Source organism: Thunnus maccoyii, chromosome 1, assembly GCF_910596095.1.
Source record: "Thunnus maccoyii chromosome 1, fThuMac1.1, whole genome shotgun sequence".
Taxonomy (NCBI): domain Eukaryota; kingdom Metazoa; phylum Chordata; class Actinopteri; order Scombriformes; family Scombridae; genus Thunnus; species Thunnus maccoyii.
Window position 1 is genome coordinate 37167851 of NC_056533.1, and position 8106 is coordinate 37175956.

Below are 8106 nucleotides of genomic sequence, written 5' to 3' on the forward strand. Positions count from 1 at the left end.
ACTCTCCATTCAAATATATGAGTATTTTTCTGTGTCCAGCTGCGGTTACTTATTGTCTCTACACACCTAACAGTACACATTTCAATCAAACTTTGACCAGGTCATGTGGGTTAAAAGTCTTTACTTTTCTAAAAAATAGACTTGATGAAAATTAGGAATTTCTTTTACACACAAACTCATCAAAAGTTTTCAAATTATTAATTGAAATTACAGTGAAAGGGCCCAAAACTTGCATAATTTTGATGACACAGGTGTGAGCAAGACAGACATGTCTCACCCTGCAGAAAATTGTCATCCTCACACCGTTGAGTTTTGATGTTTCGCCATGACAGAGGAAGTTGCTATAACTTTATTGTAAATGCTCCAGTCTGCACCAAACTTCACATGTTTGTAAAGTCAGACCTGTCAGCCCAGGTCTGGAGACATCTACATGCCCGTGACAGAAGCCCTTGGACTGCACCGCACCCCGACATGCGCAAGGGTGCAAAGGCCCGTTCAACGCTGCTTGCAGCTTTAATTGGACTTGAACATGTAACTCCTTCAGCCAGAGGAGGCAGAGAGATCTCTCAGAGAGAGATTTACTGGATTTCGACACTCAACACAATGACACCTGCTGGACTGAATGATGATTTTAGTTTCAAATGCTTCCTCTGAATAATTAGAGAACCTGTAACCTCAGTTAGAACTGTTAAACTCTTAGTTTCTGTGTCATTTTTCTCCCCTGCATCTCTCCTTTTTCATTCATTCATTACAGTTCAACTCCATGTCTGTAGTGGACAGGTAGCTCGTGGAAGCAGACAGAAGGAGCTTGGAGTGAACACGTGCACACAAACAAATGCCATTATGTTCTTTCTATCACTGTTGTATCTTAACGAGGAGATTTCTGCAGATCTCTCAGCGTTGTCACAGTTAGATGGTATTCTGCATGAGAAATAAATAAAAAAAAAAGGTTATGATATTATAGTGATATTTGACCCGGACAGACGTGATCAATAAGCACTGTACTTATATCCTTTTCCAGTTTCTTTATCTCCAACTGCAACTTAATTCTTAACTTTCATTGACGCTTGTTAATGGACATTTTGTGAAAGAGAAAATGTGTCAAAGAGTACGATAATGTTGGTAAGTTGATTCTCTTAAGTTGCAGACACTGTAATTTTAATTATACATCTGATATTATCTAACCTAGTGATAATATAACCACACTGATCTGAAGGGCAATACTACTGAATGCTCATTTATTAACAAATAAAGATAAAACCATGAACAGGGGCAAGTGCTGCTCTTCACATTCTCCACCCAGACTCATCAAGCCAGATGCGAGGATTGCATGTGCACACTTCAAGCTTATTCCAGTCTGGCTAGACTTAGTGCTGACCAGAGGCAGCCAAACTGCATTAGTGAAACGGCTTGAGCCTCAAGTGAAAGTTGACGTTAATTCTAGCCAGGCTTTTTCTAGTAAGCGCAGCTTTCTTTAGCTGCGTTGATGGAACACCCCTCTGTAAGCAAACAAATGTTTTTATTTCCACTGTAAAAAAATATTTTTACAGTTTTATGAGGGACTGTTGGGACAGAAGCATTTAATAATTTGAAAAAGCTTCATACTTCAAATATAGTCACATAGCTTATAGTATCCCATACAGTGCTTCACATGAAGATAATGAGACTACTATTAAATTCAAACACTTCCACTCTTTTTAAATTAACTGTTGATAGTAGTCTTATGTCCACCTGATACAGTTTTGATCTCTCTGACTGCAATAAAATTCATACCTTAAAATTTTTAAATTAAAATTTCTGCACTAGATCACAGTGAACATCTGTTGTGTGTTACAACACTCTCATGTTCATTCTGTAGCTTCAGTTGCTCAGTTTGTTCAGAGATGTGTAGTGCAGGCAGGTTGGTGCACAGATGCAGGTGCACACAAACCTCTGTGTTTAATGCTGGAATCAAGATAGACAAACTACACAGCTCCTCTTATCATGGAGTCATATCATTTATTTATAAGAAAGGAGACACTCATAAAATAGATCATTGGAGACATATCACACTGATGAATGTAGATTATTAAAAAGATTAAATGAAGACCTGGAAAAAATAATTGAAAAGAACAGACATGTGCTATTAAGGGAAGGCTGATGTGGAATAACTTTGGCGTACTGAGATGTATAACCAGTAATTCTGCAGTGGATGAATTCTCCATCATAAGTCTAAACCAAAAGAAAGCCTTTGATTTGATATCTGAGGAATATGTGTGGGAGGTGTTAAAAGCTAACTGATGTAGTTCAGTTGTTATACGCACAATCTTAAATTAAGAGAGATGTCAAACAAGTTTGTCCTTCATCAGCTCTATATTTTATTGAAGAGAATCACGGATGATGACAGGTTGAGTGGCACCAGAAACAGTAGTGGGGAGTGGGTGGTTGTTTTTGGCAAATGCTGATGATGACTGTTATAACTAAGAACCAAAATGAACTGGATATAATAAATGAAACCTTTCAGCTTTATGAAGACGTATCGGGTGTAAAATTAAACCATAGCAAAACAGAAGGAGTCTGGTTTGGACCTGTGATTAATGTTCATGATAGAAATGACATGAGTAATAAAAGCTGTTATGAAAAAACTGAGATAGCAAGGACAGGGAAATAAAAGAGTAAGTACAGAAATGAAAAAGTGGAAGGTTGCACCTTTGTCTTTTCTCAGCACAGAACATTATCTACAGACTGCTCTGTGATCACATCCTCCCATCTGCTGCCGCTCTCTGCTCCTCTGCAGGGCGTAGACCCCCGGTTTGTCAAGAACAGAATGTTGATTTCCTGTTGTTATGTGGTAGACTCACACTCTTTAACCTAAAGGAAGATGAACTTTATTCATAAAGATAATATAAACTGTAATACTCAGTTGTGCAAAGTGGAAAAAACAGATACAACTCAGTTAAACCCACTTTAATCAATAATTTAAAAAAGAAATAACATTATAATTCAGATGAATTGAATTTAATTCATCAAGTAAATGTCACCAGAAATGAACACTTTAGTCACCTTTCACTTTGCTCATTAGAAAATCTTGCTATGACCAGCTTGTGATTTTTTTCTTGAGTTGAGGTGTTTTAACATGTAGGTGAGAAATAGTTGATTTCTCAGAAAACAGGCAGAACGGCGAGCTGCTAAAAATACCTCACACTATCTGTAGGAAAAATGATGTTGAGTGTAGGATGAGATGTGAGAGCAGTGAGGGGGGTCGGTATCCAAACTACAGAAGAGCAACAATTGGGAGCAACTGACAAACTGATCTACCTAATCCTTTCTTTCTTTCTTTTTTATAAATTAACTACAGTGTATGAATATGTCTGAAGATGAATCTGGTTCAGATGCACTGTATGTAAATAAAGTTTTACTGCCTGAATATGTTATGAGCATCATTTGTAGGACAAACTATAAAAACTCAGTAATCACTCAACATTTATTTAATAAAAAGAAAGAACATGCTTCTCAAGATTCTCTGAAATTTTATTGGCAAGAAAATTTAGCAAACAAGCAGTTTACAACCACACAAACACACATCATACAGACAAGTATTTATGAAAACATGATGTCAAAGTATTTGCATGCCAGTTATAACGTTAAGATTGTAACACAAATATGCATAAAACTGTTCATCTACGCTAAGTAATGACTGCAAATACTTTGCAACATATGACATAGTGGAAATGTAACTTCAATGTTTTCTATCTTTATTGACAGAAATAAACAGAATCAATCTCTGAAAGTTCATTTGTTCCAGCTGCAGATCAGATCTCAGTTTGTTGTTTTGTCTGCAACAGAAAGAGAAGGACACAATATATTATATTATTCTGTAAAGATACAAAATCAATATCATATTCATAATGTCACAATTGAGTGGGCAGATACACATAAATATAATATATGTCACATATACAGGAAATCACTTGTGAGAAAATTGACTGAATCTGAAAATGCTGATTGGACAAATTGTGTAAGTGTGTATTTTAATGATGTGTCTGCTGCAGATTAACTATTATTGACTGAGATTAAGCAGATTGTTATCCAATTTAAAAAAATAATATAGCCTAATAATTGAATTGTATTTGTTGCTACTGGATATACTACTAAATGGATCTTGAGGAAATACATGATTGCAGTGTGGATCATGTTCACTGAAAACATTTTTTTTTTGTCAACAAGAAAATGGTGGTCAGAGTGGTTTATAAGCATAAGAAGTGCAGGTCTTTGACACTGGAGAGCAGAATTTACATGCTACATCCTGCATATGTTTAGGTTCAGTTCTGTTACATGGGGCAAAGCATTCACACACACACACGTGTGACCGGCTACCGTCCCCATACCGACCATTATTTCCCACCATAGACGCTCTGCAACTGGCTCATCATCATGCCCCGCTGCTGTAAATTATAATAACTTAATCCAAGTACCCTGGCAAACTCTTTTAGCCCCTGCTCTTAATCCTAAACCCATAAATTTTGGTCTTTTAAATATCAGATCGCTTAATAACAAGTCTTTTTTATGTCATGATTATATTACTTTTAATAACCTGGACTTTTTTATAATCACAGAGACTTGGTTATCTGAGGGAGATTGCAGTCCTCTTATTGAAGTAACCCCCCCCCCCCCCCCCCCCCCCCCCCCCCCGCCTGTCAGCCAGGGGAGGGGGTTATTTACAGAAATGGTTTTAAATGCACTCCCATTTTAACTAATAATTTTATTTCCTTTGAACACCTTGGTTTTATGGTATACTCTAAAGAGCCTGTAATCATTTTAATAATCTACAGACCACCCAAACCAAATAATGTTTTTATCCAAGAGTTTGCCGAGCTACTATCCCACCTCATGTCAGAGTATCACAAGATTCTCATTTTAGGTGATTTTAACATCCATATCTGCTGCCCTTCTCAGACGTTTGTAACTGACTTTATGGACACTTTAGAATATTTTAACCTCACACAGGCAACACAAGAACCTACACACTCCAAGGATCACATTCTTGACTTAGTTCTGTACAGCGGTCTCAGCCCCGACAATTTTGAGATTAAGGATATCTGTGTGTCTGATCACAAAGCGGTTTTATTCAATGTGGTTTTAACCCAAGCAGGGGTGGAGCAGCAATTTTAAGTGTGGGGGTTCTAGAGGTGGGACATGAGCACGGCAACAGCCCACCTTTGAGCCCTGTTCCAGTCTCAACATGCCAAATCAAAATGAATGCCATGCATTTCAAAATTTTTTTCTACTACTGTAGTTGTAACCACTGCTTCAGCTTACCATAAAATAATTACTGAGACCATATGAGTGTAACAACTCAGCAGAATTTATTTAGGGTCTGGTAGCAGAATACTACCTACATCCAGTTATTTGTATGAATTGCTGTACTGGAGCATTGCTATCCTTATTATGCTTAAGATAATCACAGAGTATCTTTATCCTACTTCCTCACATACCTTATAGACATAAAATGAAAGGAAACTTACACTTAAAATGAAATGGATAGTTATAGATGCAAAACAAATTGAACGCTGGTAACAAATCAGTAAAGAGTCATTTCTGAGTCCGTGGACTAGTGCAACCTACACTGTCTTCAATTTTTTTTTTTTTTAAAGTGTAGCTTTTAGTAGGAATCCAAAGGTAACCTTTAATTGTATTTAACTGGGAAATTAAATACCAAAAGTTGTCCAGGAGGTTTTGTATCAGCAGGTGTCAGTTCCTCTCCAACACCCACAGGGAACAAGCCGTCCCTCTTCATCTGAAGTCTTCCTCAAAGCTAACAGGAGAAAATCATATCAGCAGGTGATTTGAGGCTAGTGAGTGCAGAGAGTGAGCAACTAGCTCTCACAGGCCACAGCTACAGCCATCTGAACTCTTTTTTAAGCTCAATAATAAATAGTAATATTACTGTGGTCTAGCTTTAATACACAATACAAACTATGACTCACCTTATATTAAATGCAAAACACACATTACTCCTTAACAGAAGGAGTAAAACTATGACATATAAACTCAGTTTAGTTTCATCAGTGACTACCTCAGGAAAAAGTGTGGGGGGATGGAATTATGTTTCTGTGAAAGTGCGGATGTCACAACACCCATAACATGTGACGCCTGTGACGCCCATGAGCCCAAGTTCCTTTTAATCACAGTACACCCATCCGCTGTTGTGTTTTTAACTCTATGTCTGCTAGCAAGTTTTCTGAGCTTTTTACTACTGCCTCTTTAACTTTCAATCCTCATTTTAATAAAGAGGAGCTGGTCTCTCTTTTTAATCACACTTGCCAGTCTGTTCTGGACTCTGTCACACCCCACAAGGATAAAAAGTCAAAGAGAGAACCGCAATCCTGGCTAAATGAATCCACCAAAGAATTAAAGAGAGATTGTAGGAGAAAAGAACGCAAATGGAAAAAAAACAGGTTTACATGTATTTTATGAGATCTGGAAAGACACAATGACCAGCTATCAAAAGGCAGTTAAAGAAGCTAAAAGATCTAATTTTAGCAAGTCATTCCAGGATCCCAGGATTTTATTTAAAATAATAGACTCAGTCACCACCCCCTCCCCTTGTCATTTTACTGATGCATCACAAGAAACGTGTGAGAAGTTTTAAAATTTTTTAATGATAAGGTCATGGAAATAAGGCAATAAATCCCACCCCCAGCCCATGTTTTACATACCAGCAAGAACATTCACTGTTATTTCAGTAAGTTTAAACCTATATCACTGTCATTTTTATCTGATATCATAGGCCATATGAAGCCAAATTCAAAAACAGAAGTCATACCGTTCAGTCCCCCTAATCCAAATAACCCCATCAGTCTTGGTCCCCCATCCACCTACATGAAGCCCACCACCAGATATCTCGGAGTGCTGGTTGATTCAGGTCTAAGATTCAAACCACACATTAACAAAGTTGTCCAGTCCTGCTTCTTCCAAATCAGAACCATTTCCAGAATTAAGCCAATGCTCCACCAGTCCGACCTTGAAAAAAATCATCGACGCTTTCATTTTCTCCAGATTAGATTACTGCAACTCCCACAAAAATCCCTGTTTCGCCTCCAACTAGTTCAGAACGCAGCAGCTCGGCTTCTAACTGGTTTTAACAGACAACATCACATCACCCCGATTCTAGCTTCTCTCCATTGGCTCCCTGTTCGTTTTAGAATTGATCTTAAGGTTTACTGATCACTGTTAAAGCACATCTGGGTCTGGCTCCAAGCTACATAACAGATATGCTGACCCGGTACGAGCCAGCCCGCAGCCTTACTTCCTCAGGTGGGGCCTTCTGGCTGTTCCAAAGTCGAGGCTTAAATCTAAAGGTGACCGTGCTTTTTCCATCAGGGCCCCTCGACTTTGGAACGACCTACCTGAGGAGATAAGGCTCGCAGAATCACTTCTTTTAAATCATTTCTTAAAACCCATTTCTACAGACTTGTTTTTATGTAATGTTGTCTTTTGATCATCTTTCCATTGTCTTTTAAACTTTTTATCATCTCTTTATTGTCTGTCTTTGTCTTCGACCACCATCTTTTTAAGGTCAGATCTGTTATTGTTTTCTGTGTCTTGACGATGTCAACATTTGCACATTCCAGATAGGACAATGCACCATACAAACAGGAGGAAAAGGCAGGGTTTCCTCCTGTTTCTATCGTGCATTGTCCTTGATTTCACATGGCACTAGTTTCTGGAAGCTGCTGAAATATTCCTTTCACAATCGTAAGGGTCACTGTGTATATGCTATCATTGGAGAAAGAAGGAATTTCTTTCCACAGTCTGTGTGATTTGTTTTGAAGATGCTACATTTGTGTTGTGCTGTATTTTGTTTCATTGCTTTTAATTTTGTTATGTTATGGGAGTCAAAAGGTAACAGGAAAAGTGAACACTGGCAACTCAACAACAGAGCCCATGGAGAAAAGTAAAGTTGAACAGGGAGAGTGTAATCTGAGTTTAGCTCCAGTCAAAAGTTAAACACATTATGTTTAAGTAGGAAGGTATTTTTTTTAGAATTTTAACCTTACATTAATGTATTAAGTTAGTTAACTTTGTATTGCTATTAGCTAACTAATAAAAAGAAAGAAAACCAGT